Source organism: Peromyscus eremicus, chromosome 10 (assembly GCF_949786415.1).
Source record: "Peromyscus eremicus chromosome 10, PerEre_H2_v1, whole genome shotgun sequence".
In the NCBI taxonomy this organism is placed as follows: Eukaryota; Metazoa; Chordata; class Mammalia; order Rodentia; family Cricetidae; genus Peromyscus; species Peromyscus eremicus.
The window spans coordinates 31927769-31945935 of NC_081426.1; the positions used below are offsets into that span (position 1 = coordinate 31927769).

The following is an 18167-nucleotide window of genomic DNA, read 5'->3' on the forward strand; positions in this document are numbered from 1 at the left end:
AGTCTGTACCCAGAGCTCTGGAGTCCTTTGTTTACCGTTCTGTGACTGTTTCTCCTGGTCTTTCCCCCTACTAGCCAGTAAACTGTCTGAGCACAGGGACTTGCCTTATTCAGCACTGGGTGCTTGTAACTACCCTGGCTCCAAAGTATCATACACACTCAGGAAGCAGCAGATTACAAATTCCCTAAGTGCCCGTAGACTGTGAGGCATGCCAAGCCAGCCATGTGGTCCCTGGGAATAGAAGCTGTGCAGAGAGAAGGATGGGGAAGAAAGGTCTGTGTCAGGGGAGGAGCATGCTGTTCCTATTGCTGCCTACAGGAAACCCCCTTGATGGTTTCTTCTTATCACAGAAGCCGTGGACTTGCACCAGTGTGCGCTACTTCCCTAACATCTCCCCACAGCCTTCTCACTCAGCCCAGGAGGCAGAGATGACCTGTAGTGAGCACAAGTAGGAAGAGGAGAAGCCTTGTTGGCGTCATCCCCCACTCCTGCATCAGTTCCGGGACCATCTCCACATGTCTATATCCTGCCTGCTGTCTTTCAGGCTAGCATCTGGCCCCTGGAGTGGGGTCTTGTGCAACCACCATTTCCTAAGCTGCTGGTAAGTCCATGTCAGAGGCAAGGAAGCCATCTAGGATGTGAGTCTAACGCTAGCCTCTCCATGGTATCTCTAGAGCTGGACTCTCTGTGGTGACACCACTTGGATACCCACCTGCATCTTTCAGACTCAACCTGTCTCTGCATTTTTCCTACACTCAAAGATGCAGACCATCCCTCCACACTCACTCCCATGAGCCATGGACATCTACTATCATCCTCACATTTCCAGGGCAAACCCCAAGGTCAAGAGAGGCTGGAAAGTCCTAGGTCACTAGTTCAGATTTCCTAGGGCATGTGCCATGCTCTCCATCACCAACCTGGTGTCGCTTATGAACCCCAAATCAGCCAGCTCAGAGGCATGACAAGACCCCCAGTAGAAGTCAGAGAAGAGCTTCCAGAGCGAAATTCGGAGATAAAACCTGACTTTTATCTGTCCCGCTTACTCAGTGAGCCATCAAACCTACCTCTCCCTCACCCAGGGCTGAGATCAGTGATCATGCCACAGAAGGGGTGTTTTTAATAAGAGGCAAAGTGTGGACGGAACAGGAGGCCATTACAGGGCACCCAGAAGCCTCAGATGTCTACCAGCCTGAAGTCCCTCGAACAATCTGCAACACGTCTTTCCATAGTTATCTTCCTGAGGGAGAAGCCATTGAGTACCTGGAGATGGCTCTGAGGATGGCCACCAAGAAACCACAGCAGCCAGGACCATCACAGATCTCGAAGGCTCACCCAGTCCCGTATCATTCCTGAGTGTTGCCTGCAGGAGTGAAGCGCTGGGCATTGCCTTGGATCAACTCATATCCACTACCACCTCTTAGGGTGCAGATGGAGAGGAGGCCTCGCCCACTCTCCTCAGCCCCAGTGATTCTTGGCTATATCTAAAGTCCTGCACGGAAGGACCTAAAAATAGTCTTGTCTGTGACAGAAATCCAATAATGGGATGTCAGGCTCCCTGTCAGCTCGCATTGTACAAGTACACGGAGCTTATCAAGCCTACATCGTGCTTGATACACAGACATCCTTAATAACATTTTTAATAACCTTCACAGTAACAAACAGTTTTACTTGTTTAAATTTGACTTGAGCCACAAAGTCCTCCAACTGCTCAGACACGATGGCTGCCATTATTCTTCACAGGAAGCTGGCTCCCGCCTCCTATCTCAGGAAGTCAACTGGAGCTGGTCAGCCACGTCCTGCTGCCTGCACATCAAGGAGACAGCATGGGGATGGGGATGGGGGCTCACGCACCACCCAGCTCTCCAAGCCAAGGCAGCTAGAGCGCAAGGAATTTTGCAGGGAGGCTAAGGTGTCTGCAAGTGTGCAGCCCCCACTGTCTGCTGCTAACTGGGGATCTTTGTTGACTGCAAGTGCCTCCTGTCTACAAATGCAAATGGTCTTGTGTCACAGTGACCTTAGGGTTGTAACTTAGAGCCTTCAGGCTTCCAGAGGCTCCTCCTCAGCTCACATAGGATAAGTAAGAAAAGGGGGAGATGTGTGCCAAAAGGGAAGTGTGGCTAGGCATGGTGGGCATGCCTTAATCCTAGCATTCCACTCAAGAGGCAGAAGCTGGTCTACATAGTTCCAAGGCTAGCCAGAGTTATGTGGGAGTCACCAGAGTCCAGCTCTGGCCTGTCAAAGGGTTCTGGGGAGGAGGGGGTGGTGGGGATGAGGAAGTATTAGATAGAAAGATAGAAGGAGACGATAAGAAAGAGACACAGAATAGCTTTGGGAGGGCCTTGGGTCAATACCCAGTAGCCTTGAGGTTTATTCCAAAGGGCTTTTTATACAACACAAAGAGGGCCTCCCCCTTTCAAGATCAAAGCACAATGTACAGCCAAGTGTAGACCCTTCAAAACACCTGGTAACCACACCCATGGCCAAATCATCCCATTATGCAGTCCTGCTGGGTAAAGCTAGCCCAGATTTTTCTGACCTTGAGTAAGGTCTCACTAGGAAGCCTCTGTGGGCCTCCACAGGGTTACATAATGAGACCCTGTCTCAAAAGTGAAAACAAAGAGAGTGTGTGTGGGCATGAGGGTCGGGTTAGCTGTGCTCCTCCTGGGCCGAATTCCAAAAGAAATCTGTACCTTGCTCTCTCCCATACTGACCCTCACATACTGAGAGCTTCCTGAACACAGGTTGTCCTGGTGGTTCCCAGACTCTTGTCTGAAAGTCAAGGTTCCTTGAGTTCCTTGCACCATGGTTAGCCTTCCCACTCCTCCACATGGGTGTCCTTCTTCCCAATTTGCAGGTGGCAGTAAGGGACAGACAAGCTGAAAAATTTGCCCCATTTCACTCCTCTTCAGGGTTTCCCTCCTGTAAACTCCTTTCCCTGACAATATTTTCAAAGCTCTTTGCATCTCCCACATACATCTCCTCAACCATCCAACTATGCCTTTCCGGTCTAGAGCTGTGCTTCCCATCCGCTGGCTCACTCAGGATATTAGCACCTCTGTTTAACACCTGAGACCTGCTCTGAAACCCACTCACTCTCTAGGAAAACACCCTCCCAAGATGAGCTTGGGGGCACAGGCTTAGAATCCAAGCTACCTGGGAGGGTGATGCAGGAGGATTGCAAACTGAAGGTCTCCTTGGGCTACAGAGTGAGTCAGTCAAGGCCAGACTGGGGAGACCCTGTCTCAAAGGTAGCAAATAAAATGGGGTGCTGTGGGTATAGCTCAGCAGCAGAGTGCTTACCTAGCATGAGTGAGGCCCTAGGTTCAAGTCCTGGTACTGAAAAATGAAAGGAAAGAGGCAAAAATGGATATTCTATGATTTTTAAAATGGAAAAAATATAGTTGACTCCTCATCAATCCAAATGTCTCAAGTTTTAAAAGTACATTGTAATATTATAATCTACAAAAAATAGCAAAAATGGTACAGTGTAAACACAGAAGGCCAGAGGGCTACATTTTTTTTTTTTAAGGTTCTTGTTTTTTTTTGTTTTTTTTTTTTGTTTTTTTTTTTGATTTTTTTTTTAATTTTTATTTTGCAATACAATTCAGTTCTTCATATCAGCCACAGATTCCCTTGTTCTCCCCCCTCCCGCCCCCCTCACCTTCCCCCCAGCCCGCCCCCCATTCCAATCTCCTCCAGGGCAAAGCCTTCCCCACAGACTGAGATCAACCTGGTGGACTCAGTCCAGGTAGGTCCAGTTAAATAAAAGACGTTTGAACCATTCCACCCTCAGAATGAAACACTAGAGGTGTTTCATCAGTTTGGGGGTTTGCAGCAACATGGCAGCCCTTCCATCAGCTGTAAGATCCACAACCCCCTTGGCAATGTGCATTTGATGTGACTTTTCAAAGTGACGACTTCGACTTCATTTGGTCTTGACATCTCACTAGTTTGATTTTGAATGTAATTTGAGACTTACTTGACATCTTCTTGTTAAAAATGACGTGTTCTGTTCCAGCCTTGTAAACAGAATCCCCCATGTAAACACAAATGGAAAATGTACTGTTAGCTACCAATAGGGTTGAGCCATTTGAAATTGACAGTGTTCCTCTGATTTTTGGTGTAGAAGCGGCAATTTCACATGGCTGAGCCTAACAGAGCAAGTCACCCTTCAGGCACTCCAGGAACTTCCCAGAACACCCAGAATAAAGTCAAGATTCCCTGGGGTGGCTTATGAAACCCTACAGATCAGCCTTCAGCCTCTCTGATTTCACTTATCCTGCTCCTGGCATGGTGGCTTATTCCATTTTTTTTTCTTTTTTTCCTTTCTGTTCTAGTCTTGGGATTGTTGTACCTACTGGAGTTTTGCCTGCAAATCCCTCTCCTCCCTGCCTTCCTGTTTTCCCTTCCCATTCCTTCATCTTATTTCATAGAACTCCTCTGAAGAGCCTTGCACCTCCACTTCCTGGGTGTTTCTTTCCCCACAACAAACACAGTCACCCCAACAGAGTCTCAGATGTCTCTCTACTGGTCGCTTTTGTGATAGACATTGGCTATTCTCAACTGCACAGTTCTTAAAAATCACCTAGGAGATGAGGAGGTACACCCATGGGTGTTCATGAGGGTGTTAACAGAGACGATTGACTGAGGAAGGAGGGCCCACCCTGAGTGTGTGTGTGTGTGTGTGTGTGTGTGTGTGTGTGTGTGTGCGTGCACCTGGGGTCCTAGATAGAATAAAAGGGAGGGAGGAGAAGCCAGTCACGATGTCACCTTCCCTTTGTCTTCCTGGTTGTCTCTCTATACTATACACATGGTTTGATGGGTCTATTTAATATCACTTGTATGCATATGCTCTTAGGGATGAGCACTTGGCACTGGATAAACAATTAGGGGGAGCATCCCTCCACAAGTCCAGTTCTCCCTCTCCTTGTAGTCAGGATTGCCTATAGCTCTTCACTCAGGGGTGGGGTCCTTGAGCGGTTCCCTACCCACACTGGCATGTTAACTGTGCTGTCAGTGTTCAGGTAGAAGCCAGAGGACCAGGACATGTGTTCAAGACTGTGCCTTCTATACATGACAGGGAGGCTGCCACTGTGAACTCTCCACAATCGGCTGTCTAAACAGCTTCTAGGTTACTGCAATTTTGTTAGTAATGAAATTTTCCCTTGCTGTAACCTATTCTGATTTTCTGTTCCTCCTTGTACAAACTTTAGTGGTTATATACTTTTTATCAATTTACCCAATTTGTTTAATTTAATTTGGGGGCATAAATGCTTCACACTATTTTCTTAGGGTCCTGTTATTTCAGGCAACAGGGCTTCTTGGTTCATTTCAGGGTTGATAATGTGAGCATCGTTCGCTCTTTTCTTGCCCAGTATCTAGCTGTTGGCTTATAGTTTTATGAATCATTCAAGGAACCAACTTTCAGTTCTATTCATTTTCTTTACTAATTGTGCATTTTCTGCTTCATTAATTTCTGTCCTAACCTTAATATGGAAGCATTTCCTGGCTTTCTTTGTTATTTCTCTCTTCTCTAACTATTTAGAAATATATTCATCCACATTGTGAATTTCAAATATTTCCTATGTTCGTCTTTGTCATTAGAGAATAATTGTTATATGAATTAAGTCATTTCAAATTTCTTTTTGTTTTATGGTCAAATGTTTCTATTCTTGAGAATGGTTTGAGGTATAATTGTATCTTTTCTTGTCTTATCTATGTAGGAACAGAGGGGAATATTTTCAATAATATAAATACATCTAAAGAAAGCCCATAGGTCTGTATATGCTTAGTGGTGAGAGGCTGAATGCATTCCTCCTAAAATGTTTACTGTCAACATTATTCAACGCCTGTTAGAAATTAGCCACTGAGTAAATCAAGACAAAAGGCTTGCACATTAGAAACAGATAAAAATGGCTGCTGTTTTCAGACAGCATGGTTATTAATGCATATAGGCACGCAATAAATATTATATGTATGGTTTCTATAAATTCATCTATCTCAGAGGTATTTGTTTATTTATTTATTTGGATTCTAATGTAAATAATCATGTCATCTGAAAATAGAGATTATAGATGCGCACACACGTATTGTCCTCATTCCTTAGACTGTGACATCAAGGCTGCAATACACAAGATCATGTTTATATAAAAATCAATCATGTTTCTAACAACAAAACACGTGGAAGCCAAAATTGTCAAAAGAAAGCATTACTATTTAAAGTCACACCAGAGTGGCAGAACTATTAGCCAGAAACGTAACAAAAACCATCTATGCAGTCTGCAGAGAATGAACAACACATGACCGACGTCTGTGGAGCCTGTACCATGTGCCACGTTCGTGGACCAAAATACTCTGCAAAGATAAGGATCATCTCCAAAATGAATTACATAACTGCTATCAAGATCAAAAAAGTTTTGTTGTGGACTTATCAGGCAGGAGGACTGCAAGGATATCGGACAAGGTGCCACAGGCAGAGAGCCCCTGGGTGGATCCCAGAGAAGGTGACATGGGATTGGAGCGCTAGAAGTTCATACAGATTTGCAAGTTTCTTAATTAGAGATCAGTGAAAAACATGGGTTGCTCAGTCCTCATTCCATCTTGGTGTTTGGGATTGTGTTGTGAGGTGTGTGGACCAGGATGCTCTCAAAGGGTGACCCCCACCTCACAACCTCAGAACCCCGTGGGGACTTGTCAGAAACACCAAACACCAGGTCTCGTTCCAGACCTGTGGAGCCAGAAGCCTTGGACTGCACCCTACAGTCTTTGTTTCCCAAGCCTCTCAATGCTGTGCAGCTTAAGGGGAAGCGTAGCTTAGTTAAGCAGATTGCAGAAGCAGAAGCCCTGGGCTGCACCCTACAGCCTGTGTTTCCCAAGCTGCCCAGGGCTGTCCAAGTTCTGCCTAACACAGCCTAAGGGGAAGCGTTGTTTAGTTAAGTTCACAGCTGCACAGGGCTCAGTCTATAGCACTTGGTCCACATGCTTGAGCAGAGCATCCTGGTGATGGGACTAAGTGACAGAGGAAAGACACATATGATTTAGTTGTGGTTTCTCTGCAGATGCCCTTTGTTGGGGTAAATATAAATATATTTTTAATATTTTATATTAAATGCATCAAATAATTAAATAACATATTAAATAATAATATATATTTTGAATAATACATATACATTTTTAATTATATATCATATATATTAGAAAGAGGCCCTGAGTTTGGGAGGAAGCAGGGTGATATGGTGAGAAAAGGGAGAACGGTGTAGATGTAGTACACATATATAAAATTTTAAAAGTAAACTAAAAACGTAGCATCATTAATTTTAAGAGACATCCAAAGAAGACTTAAGAAATTCAAACCTTAGAGCAGACTCTAGAAATGTATAAAATTATACATCCTAGCTACATAGGGCTCATGTTAAGAAATGCAGAGACCATTTAACCAATAAAGATCAATGTCAGAGGCTGTGTTTGCAGAAGAAGACAAATCTCCAGGACCATCCGTACAGGGGAAGGAGATGCATGTGACAAGCTCAGCTCCCTCCACAGTAAGATTACTCTACAAACCAGAATAGGCTGGGCCTTCCTCACGCCAACAAAGGGCATCTACAGAGGAGCCCCAGCTAAGTCAGACTCCATGAGGAAGGACCGAATGTTCCTCCCAGGATCCAGGGCAGGAGTCCTCCCTCTCTGCTCCTTTTGATGTGGTTCTGAAGCTCTGCCGAAGGCAGCTGGGAAAGGAGTAGAAACAGAACCCACCCAGATTAGAGAGGAAAGAAACTGCTCTCTGCTCGCAAACTTCCTGATATTTTATACAGAAACCTGAAAGGACTGTTAGCGAAGCCTCCTCTCAACACTAGCAGATGAGTTCAGCCAGGATGAAGGGACAGATTCAGCAGACAACAGGCCAAGTGTGAGGCTGGAAACAGACTAGAGTGAAAATTCATTCAGTAAACAATGTAATTTAAGTAGCGTGGAATAGTAAAATTGAGGAAGTTTGAGATTTTTATTTTGAAAACTACAAAATACCATAGAAAGAAATTAGAGCAAAAATGAACGGGGCCAGTCACTGCTCAGAAGAGCCTACACCAGGAGAGCAATGCTATTCAGACTGTCCTACACAGCCAAAACAGTTATGACTGAAATTTCTAAGTGATACCCAAATGCACAGGAAAACACAGACATAAATGCTAGAACCTATGGAAAATATCTCATTCAAATCACATAGTTTGCAACTAACTCCTCCCACTTTGTCGGTCATCTTTTCATTTTTTTAATAATATATTTTGACCCAGAAATGTCTTTAATGCTGACAAAACTTAAAGATGTATTTAGGCTTGCAGTTTGGAAGGGTTTCAGTCCTGCATGGCCAATAAGCCATGGTAAAGCAGTTAGCTCCATTGCAGCAGGAGGCACAGGGTGAGCTGTTGATAGCAAAGTGGACCAGGGAATAATTTTGTTTGTTTGTTTATTTTTCCAAACAGGGTTTCTCTATGTAGCCCTAGCTATCCTGGAACTCCCTCTGTAGACCAGGCTGGCCTCTAACTCACAGAGATCCACTTGCCTCTGCCTCTCCGGGATTAAAGGTGTGTGCCATCACCAACTGGCAGCTTTTGAGATAGGAATCAGGGACCAAGTGTTGTCTTCAAAGGCTCTCCCCCAGAGACCTCCTTTTGCTAGCTGTCTCATATGCTGACAAGTCCCACAGTTTCCCCAAACAGCACCACCTAACACTGGGGACCAAGACATTTTAGGTGTAAGCCATAACCATGCAGAATGGATCCCAACATGATTTTAGTTCACTTTTCTTTGGTTGAGAGTATATTCATTCTAGATGTCCGGCCTCTACACAAACTCTAAGTTGTACACCCAGAATTAGAGATTCGAAACTGAGATCCACATATAAGGGAAGAGGGTGGCTTAAGAAAGAGTGGGCAGATTGTGGGTAATAGAGAAAGAAGAGAGAGGGGCACTGTGATAGTAAGATTTAAAGAGGGAGAATGGGGTGAATGAAGGGAGTGGGGGGAAGGGAGAGGCTGCCAACCAAAATAAAGAGGTGTGAAAATGCTATGTAGTAAGAAGGGTGTGGTTAAAAATTATCTCTTACTGGATATGGGTTCACTTTCTGGTCATTTTGTAATATTTGCTTTGTGTATTTTTCAATTGAATATGAGGAAATGTAAGTTCAGAAGGTATATTATTTATTAACTGTCATGCTGGGGTTATTTTCAGTATCTCAGAACATCTGCTTTGCTGTGGAGCTGGTTTGTGCCACATTTATTTCCTGCTTTAGTCACAACCTACTATGTTCAGTCTGGAATTGTCCTTCCCTGTGACATTTGTAAATAAGTGATATATAGCTTTTTTTAACCTTTCAAGTGAGAGTTTGGATGTTTTCTAGAGTTTAACGTGTTCTGTATCTGTTATAGTGGCTAATATAGTTTGATTAAAACACCCACCCACCCACACCCACACCTACACACACACACACACACACACACACACACACACACACACACACACTTCAAAAAATAAATCTTTAAAACCCCCTGAATATGTTAATCATTTTAAACATGAAGGCAAAAGTAACCGTCTGAAGGCTCTTAAATGACTTGGCAATCCAAACACTTGGCAGACCATTCGCAAATGCCATCCTGAGGATCTACTTTGAGATGCAGCTCTTTATACCAGTTCTTCGAAATTCTTTTGTGCAAACACATCCTATTAATTTCACCTCACGGTGGGGCAGTAGGAGAACAGAATGGCTACTTATTATAGTGGAGAGAGTGAGTCCTAGAGCATCCACACCCAGAAAGCTACACCCCTAAAGCTCACCCATCTAACTTAAGAGAATCCACTAAAGCCCCTCACAGCTGCTATGGTCTAACTGTGAGGCTCAGGCACCGCAGAGGACATTTAAGAGTGGGGTCCTTCATAAGCTTTTATTGATCTGGGGATGAACTGTTCTCTTGTGGGTCCATGCCTTTCTCTCATTGAAGATGAAAAGAAGCCACACTGTTGTACACATGATGGGTGATTCACATGAAATCAGGGTGTTGGTGCAGCTCCAGGCGGCACTAAGTTCAAGCTTTCTTACACACCTTCCTAAGACACAAAGTTAAACTTGCCCTGTCTTTGAAACAAACAAGCCGAGCAAGAGAAACCACAAAACCAAGTAGGTGTGGGTTTGCAAATGTCCTGTGTGCATTCACAGAGCTGGGGAGAATGAAGCGCAGCAGACTAAGTTCCTGCTCGCTCCAGCCTCTGCCAAGTCTGTTCTGTGGGTGTGGGGAATGGACTGGCTTTTCTATCAAAGGGTTAAATAAAACAAAGCTTCGTTTTAAATAATAGAAGAAGCTTCTTGGCGGTAATTCAAATCCCTCCAGCGTCAGCATTTCTTGAGATCAGAGTTTGTGCGTGCTCACGGATACATCATGCTCAAGAGTAGCCCTTTGCTTATCAGCTGCCCTGTTCTGATTTGCCGACTGAATTAGTCAACTGGGTAAGAATGTGAGGCCAGGGCCTGGAGAGATGGCTAAGTAGTAAGAGCACTGGCTACTCTTCTAGAGGACCTAGGTTCAATTCCCAGCACCCACACGGCAGCTCATTACCATCTGTTTAGTTCTAGAGGACCAGATGCCCTCTTCTGGCCTCCAGGGGCACCAGGCACAAATGTGGTACACAGACACAAACGAAGCAAACATCCATACATAATAAAAGGGAAAGGGAATGTGAGGCCAACCTCTGACCGTGCAGACTGAGGCAAAGGGCACTTTTGTATTAGGAACAACCCAGCAAGACTCCATGGTGTGTGCCCGTCAGCAGAAGTAAAACTTTGCCTGGCTGAAATCCTTCGGATTGTGTGGTCGTTTTCCTTGGATCCCAGACTTCTAACACAGCAACAGGTGGTTAAGTGGCATTCGGCGTTTACTCATGGAGCATCCTCTAACCCAGTCTATTTAGTGGCAAACTGGGAAACCCCAGTGGTTTGGGGCTCACTGAAGGCAAGTTGGTGCTGGGGGAAGAGATGAAGCTGTGTGTTTGGACAACACTAAGAGCAGACCACAGTCCCCATGTGCAACTGCAGCTTGGTGTACATTTCATGAGTCTGGAGGTATTTCCCTTTCCAGGAACAAGACTGTAATAGTAGTAACAAATGACACTGTTAGGAAAAACAGCCAAGAAGATGCTAGAACATTTGGGAATTTGTAATACTTCAGTGAGAAAAAAAAGACAATTATAGTTCCATCAAAACACAAGAAAGCGTCTGCCCGTGTTTCAGCCGGTTGGTTTTTTTTCTCTCTCTCTAAATAAGCTGCTGCGTGAAGCTTTGCAAGCCTTTCATCTGCATTTCCTCAGACCTGACAGGAGACACTGGGAACATCAAACCTGGTCATCAAGTTGCATCCCAGGGAAGAGTCTGGAACGGAAGCTGGCATGGTAGGATGGAGGGCTGGTGGAGGGCCCCCAGCTGAACTCTCAGAGGAAGTGTGTGTATCCTTAACAAGTCTGCATAGTTTTTATTTCCTTTTATAAAAGATTTACTTTATTTTTAATTATGTAGTAGTATGAGTTCGAGCATCTCTGTGTCTGTGTGGGCACTCACAGAGGTCAAAAGCATCTGGTCCTCTGGAAAGGAAATCTCAGATGGGTGTGAACCTCCTAACGTGGGCTCTGGAATCCAAACTCAGGTCATCCGAGAGACCACTGCCTACTTTTTAAAAGAGGATTAGAACTTGATCAAACGATGCTGATATGTTAGGATGTCAGCACTTAGGAAGAGGCTGACATGTTCCCACTTTTGTTCAGTGAGGAGGTGCTTTGGAGCCACAGTGGCAGCAGGATGTACCGGGTCACCTGCAGATTTGGGATGTGTGGGGGTTAGCCTGCAAAATCCAGTCCTGTTTTAAAGGCTCCATACCTTTCCTGAGGCTTCCTAGACTCTTGGGATTTGGGCCCTGCCTTCATCTCACCAGGGACCCAAGTATAGCCAAACCCAGTGTGACCCACCCGAAAGGTGATTCAGCTCACAGAGACCCTTTCTGGACTTCCTCTATGCAGCCCCACTCCCTCCTTTATCCATTTTGTCAAGTTTCCAGAGCAGTCACGATACACCTAGTGCTGCCGAATTAGATAGGGCTCGATGCTGGCAGCCAAAGAGTCTCCAAAGCCCAGACCTGTGAGTGGACAGGAGTCAAGACCCTTTGGGAGTTGAAGGATCCTGGGAGAGGGTGCACCTCTGCGGAGGTTTCTTTACATCTGCCCCCCAACTGCCTTAGCACTCAGTCACAAGCCACGATTTGAAGACCGTTGCATCCCTGCTCATTGGTAACAGATTTAAATAAGACAGATGTTATTGATGCCTGAGATCACACCTTGAGAGCAGTCATCTACCATGAAGTATGACAAGCTACTGGACTGGAGCAGAGTGTCTTCACTCTGTGGTCATGGAAAAGCAAGGTAGTCGGGAGAGGCTGAGCCAACTCACACCCTCAGATAACACTGGACAAGTGCTTTCCCTGTGTGTCTGAACTGCATTGGTCCTGCAGCAGCACCAACAACCAGAAAAAGAAAATGAGGTTCAAAGAGCATCGTCTAGTGTGGGATACCACTCACAGTGCTAAGCGGCACCAGCTTCCAGTCTCCCTCACAGCTGGGCCGTCAGCTCTCTCTCCACTGTGGCTGGGAGACCGGATGAGCCAGCCAGAGCCTTGCAGAATAGATGTACGAACCTGATTGTAGTTTCAGCTGTGTGGCCTCTTCTCCACATGACCTTGGACAAGTGGTTTCGGCTATGGACCCTTTCCTGTGACCTACAGATGAGCTTGGTGCTCATCTTCCCACGCTCCCCCTGGGAGCTGTAATTGACTATGTGGTGACTCAGGAGTCCTTCCTCACCCCAGCATGAGGCTTAGACATCCATAATCCTCAGCAGGAGGGAATTTGGTGCTTGGCTGAGACATGCAGGGGAAAGGGCAGTGTGGGGATAAAGACAATATACTGCAATAAAATGTTTCCCTTTGGCTCAGTTTCAAGAATACAAGAACAGAATAGAAATTAGGAGAACTGTGTTGTGCCTGTATGAGCTTGGCCATGGTAAAGACCAAGCCCTTCTACTGTGCTAGCCACCCATTAGCTCACTTAGAGACTGAAAATGTGGTTTGCCCCTTTCCAGAAAGTCTTCTGCTGGAGCATTCCATGCGTCCTGGAGTCCTGGTCCAGAAATACACTTCCTGGGTCTCTTCTTGTGCCACAGTCTCTAAAGACTTTGCAGGTTTAGGACCCTTTTTGTATGGCTTTTGTTTGGCCTGTTTAATTATGGGGAAACAATATCTAGTAGTGTGCGGTCAACGTTCAGATGAAACATGCTGGAGGTTGGGGAGGAGTTAACAGAGGCTGAGGAGATGGATCAGTGAGGACCCAAGTTTGGGGCCCCAGTACCCAAGTGAAAAGCGTGGCATGGTGGCATGCACCTGTAATCCTAGCACTGGAGAGGTGGTGATGGAAGGCTCCCTGGAGCTCACTGGCCATCTAATTTGCTAAATCGGTGAGTTCTGAGATCAATGAGAGACCCTACTTCAAAATAAAAAGGTGGAGAGAGATAGAGGGAGACACCTGACATCAACCTCTGCCCTCCTCTTGCACGTGTACACACACAAACATGCACCTCACATACATGTGCACAGACATATGAACACAAATGAAAGTATATAACACACAATATTTTTTGCTGCAAGCCACAGGATAATGTAATGGAATCCAGCTACTATGACAAAAGCTACTATCTGGAAGGTCAAGGACTTTTCCAGAGGTCAAGCCATGACTTAAGGAGTCTTAGTGATATTTTAGATTTTGTATGTATGTTAGCTGGCTCCTGCAATGATTTTCTTGTATGCTATACATGCTTCCAATAACTCCTAACAGTGTATTTATCTGGAATACTTCTCAAGCATTCTAGGCCATAATGACAAATGGCCTCCTGAGTTAAGGTAAACACCCTTCTGGAGACACAGCCTGACACTAGGTGCATAGCTTTGTTTCTTGTGCAAATGAAGCTCAGAGCCTCCTTCTTCTCACAGGCCAAGTGGCATTCCAGAGCAATTGACTCAGAACAAAAGGGTTTTTTTGCATACCAGATGCAGTGAAGCGTTTGAGGCAAGAGTTGCTCGAGAAATCAGCAAGACATAGTTTTCTGAGATTGTAGGTGGAGGGAATAGGGTGAGGAGAGTAGGAGAGGAAGGGACAAAATGGACAGAGGATCAGAGAATGAAGATGAGGTTGAGAGCAAAAGAGCTTAGTTAGGACTAGGACTATGAGAGGACAGGAAGAGAAGGGACAGAAAGGAGCTGAGTGTGAGAACAGAACTGAAGCCATATAGAGAGAAGACTGACTCAGAAAAATAAAGCATATGAACTAAAGGGTTCCGTGTACTTAGATTCATTTAATATTGTCAAAGATCAGATTATCAGCTGGTTGTATATTGTTCCCAGATCCTGGGAGGGGGCTATAGAGGGACTGGACCCCCCATAGACCCCATTAAATATTTTTAAAGGGACTGAGGGCCTGCAGCGATGGCTCAGTGAGCAAAGTGCTTGCTGCATCAGTGTACGGACTTGAGTTCAGATCCCCAGCTCCCACGAAAAGCCCACTGTGGCAGCACACATCTGTAACCCCAGAACTGGGTCCTAGGGAAAAATAGGAAGATTGCTGGAGCTGGCTAGCCAGCCAGTCTAGCCAATCAGTGAGCTGCAGGTTTGGTGAGAGACCCTGTCTCAAGGTAAAATAAGGTAGAGAGCAATAGGAGAAGATATCTGACACTGTTGACATTTGTCTTTGGCTTCTAAATGCACATGCATGGATACTTGTGCTCATGCATGCATGCATGTGCATGTGTGAGTATGCAAACACACACACACACACACACACACACACACACACACACACACACAGAGTAAATTTAGAGATGGCTAGGCAGGTCCATATTCACTCATTTTACCCTGGAGCCATTATAGCTCATACCAGTCATCATAGCTGAACCCCAAAGAGATCAAGGGCTAAAGGTCACAGTGATGGTGGGCAGGGACTGTGGCCAGTGTCGATACACATCTGGAGCTCCCCTGACAGAACTGTGCAGGGAGACCCATGTGCAGGCTGAGCCCTGACCACAGCATACTTCCCCACAGTATTCTTTGGCAATCCCAGCAGTTCTTTGTGGAATTCTATCACCTCTTTCCAGAGTTCACACCACTTCTCAAGAGTCCCATCTGTGAATTTAATAAGCCAGCTGCCGTCACAAGTCTCCCAGACCATTAATTAAGACTTTCTTTGAAGACAGACCTAACCCGCGCCCAGGCATCCCTTAGAGACTGTCATGTGACTCTGTAGAAAGGCGAGTATTTCAACCCTATATTATACGCCCAATGCGCAAGTCATGTGCCACAACTGCACGGTCTCAAAACGTAATTTCTCCAGGGAGAGTCTGTGAGCCAGCTCTGAAGTTATTTTGTCAAAATCCAAACATAAGAAATTACTTCCAAATGCTGTTGATGCTGCTGCTGTTATCGCTAGGTACTTAGAAACGTGTTGACATGATTCACTGCATTTGTTCATTAGGGGAGCTCATGTACATCAAGATACCGAAAATGCTCACACACTTATCCCTTTCCTGCAGGAAAGAAACATCTAGAAAAGCAGCTCAAAGAAGCAGATCGATATGAGGAAATGAGTTTTTGCACATGCATGCTAAGATGTTCATCTTTGGTTAGGAGAAAATATTGAACCTCTCTGGTCCTATGAGCTCATAATAGAATAAATGTGTGTCCCTCCTTCCATAGCATGGAGCTTTGTGCTACCTGTAAAGCAGCACTTTACTGCAGTGCAAGGAAAGCACAAGGGAACATATTAAGTAGAAATAAAGAAGATGAAAAATTATAGCCTACATCAATTATGTAAAAGTAAGTCTTTATGGCCAAAGATTGTCTTAAGGGGGGGAAATGGAAATGGCCCATTTGGGGTCAGATAGTGGACATTTCAGCTGCACATGTGACTTGAAATCAGCACAAGGGCAACAAATTCAAGCCAGCCTGCTGTAACTCCAAGGAATTTAGGAACATTGCAGTGTCTCTCTCATGCGACTTGAGGCAAAGGTTCAGGGCCTCCCGGGACCACACATTCTCACCAGCCCTGAGATCCTTGCCATTACTGGCACCAGTATTTTCCGAGAACCATTTTTGCAGAAGTCCATGTACAGTAGGTTGGAGGAAACAGGAATGGGCATTTTCCCAGGGATGGCCCTCTAGTCTCAGGAGACACAGGTAGCCCAGCCTCCTCACTTCCCAGGAGTGTATTTCTGAAGTGAGAATTTCACACCTTTTCCTGGATTCTAGCAAAGGACCCATGTATTGGAAGAGAAGACATTTTTCTGACATTTTGCAGGAAAGGTCATTTGAATGCGTGACTGATCAGCAGTAAAGTGTGACAAAAACTAAGGAGACAGTTTTGGGGACTTGTGTAAATAAAAGTTCATAGATGGACAATTGGAAGCAGGAAAAATAAAGAACACGGTAAGTCTTTCTCCTAGGGCTCTGTAGGTGAAAGCATATGTCACAAAAGACTCACAACTCACTAATGAAAGGTCTTCTGACCTCTACAGGTGCACCATGGCATGCGTACACCTCCACACCCACACTCACACATACTAATGATAAATATTTTTGCAAGCCTCACTTAGGATGACAAAGCATCATTAATAAGACATAATGAAATCCATAAACTGAAATAAAATATTCCTGAAATACATACCTAGCAAAATAACTTATTAGGAATGAATAAAAGTCTACCATAACTCAAAAATTATACAAACACACATATATGCACACACACTTATACACATACCACATTCTCACATATACACTCATATACACACATTCGTGCATACATTCACACACACTCATACACACAAACCACATACACAATACACTTACACACACTCATAGACACACCATATGCACATACATATGCCACATGCATTCATACACACACACACACACACACACCACATTCACACACAGAGATTCACTCATGCACAGTCATACACACACTCATACACTACCATACACACGTACACACACTCCACATACACACACTCACAATCACACTCACACACACAAACACACATTCACACATACAGAAAACTTGGACAAGCACTTCACAAAGGAAAATACAAGTCCCAACAGGTGGATGAAATATGTCCTAAACCATCAGTTATCAGAGAAAAGCGGATTAAAAGCACACGGACCTGCCAGCACACTGCTAGAAGGGATACAACAGGTGAGATTGACAACTCCGATGTCTTAGGGACTTGGAGCAAACTGAACAGGGTATGTGGAGTGAAGAGCTAAGGTGGAGGAAAAGACTGTGCTAGAAACCCACCATACCTTAGTGACCTAGGAATTTGTGCAAAACCCCAAAATCTCTGGGCAGCACAAAAAAAGTTTCGGTCAACACAGTGACAGCAGCAGCTTACATCTTGGAAATGCCACTCTTCATCCTAAGCATTTTGTTGCCTTATGCATTAAAGCGTATGCATCTACTCTTAGCAGTTCAGGAAACACCCCTCACTCACAGCAGAAGGACTGGACATCAGCTGAGGCAGCGCCCGTCCAGTCTTTGAGCCAGGCCACCTGCAGACACCTTGACTCTTGGAACAGCAGTATTGGGGCTTGGCACAGCTGTCTGGTTCTCTCCAGTGCTATGGACACCTGCTTCTTGGCAGACTACTCAGCGCAGGACTGCATTTCATCTTGGCTGTATATGGGCTTGGCTGACATTCTCTAGTTAGGATGTAACAGCTGGTGATAGAAGTGGATGGATAGGGTGGGCATCTGGGGCAAAGAGATGGTGTGCCTGAAAACCTGGGAGTTCAAGGACATGACATTTTAAATAAAAGACAAAAGAATCTACACAACCCATCCGTGCTTCAGAGTTAAAGTGAGAGCCAGGCAGCAGCGGAGTCTAAGGCAGAGGAACGGATGGATGATAAACCCCCAACTCTCAACATCGCACCCAGGTCTGCGAGCCAGTGTGGAGCTGCTGCTGAGAGGGAAGGAGACAGTGTCTGGCCTGAGGCTGGGGGAACAGAGATAATTCCTTAGATCTGGCAGTCTCAGGAGAAT

At 45.1% G+C, this 18167-nt stretch overlaps 1 protein-coding gene and 1 long non-coding RNA gene across 5 annotated transcripts in view; one reads left to right on the forward strand and one right to left on the reverse strand.

The window, feature by feature from the left end:
- The window catches only part of Stk32b (serine/threonine kinase 32B), a 254592-nt gene that overhangs the window by 90788 nt on the left and 145637 nt on the right, over positions 1-18167 (reverse strand). The gene's annotated exons all lie outside the window — the stretch shown is intronic.
- On the forward strand, positions 357-11549 carry LOC131921110 (uncharacterized). Its single transcript, XR_009381842.1, has 2 exons — positions 357-601; positions 11309-11549. It is a non-coding gene; the product is annotated as an uncharacterized LOC131921110 (long non-coding RNA).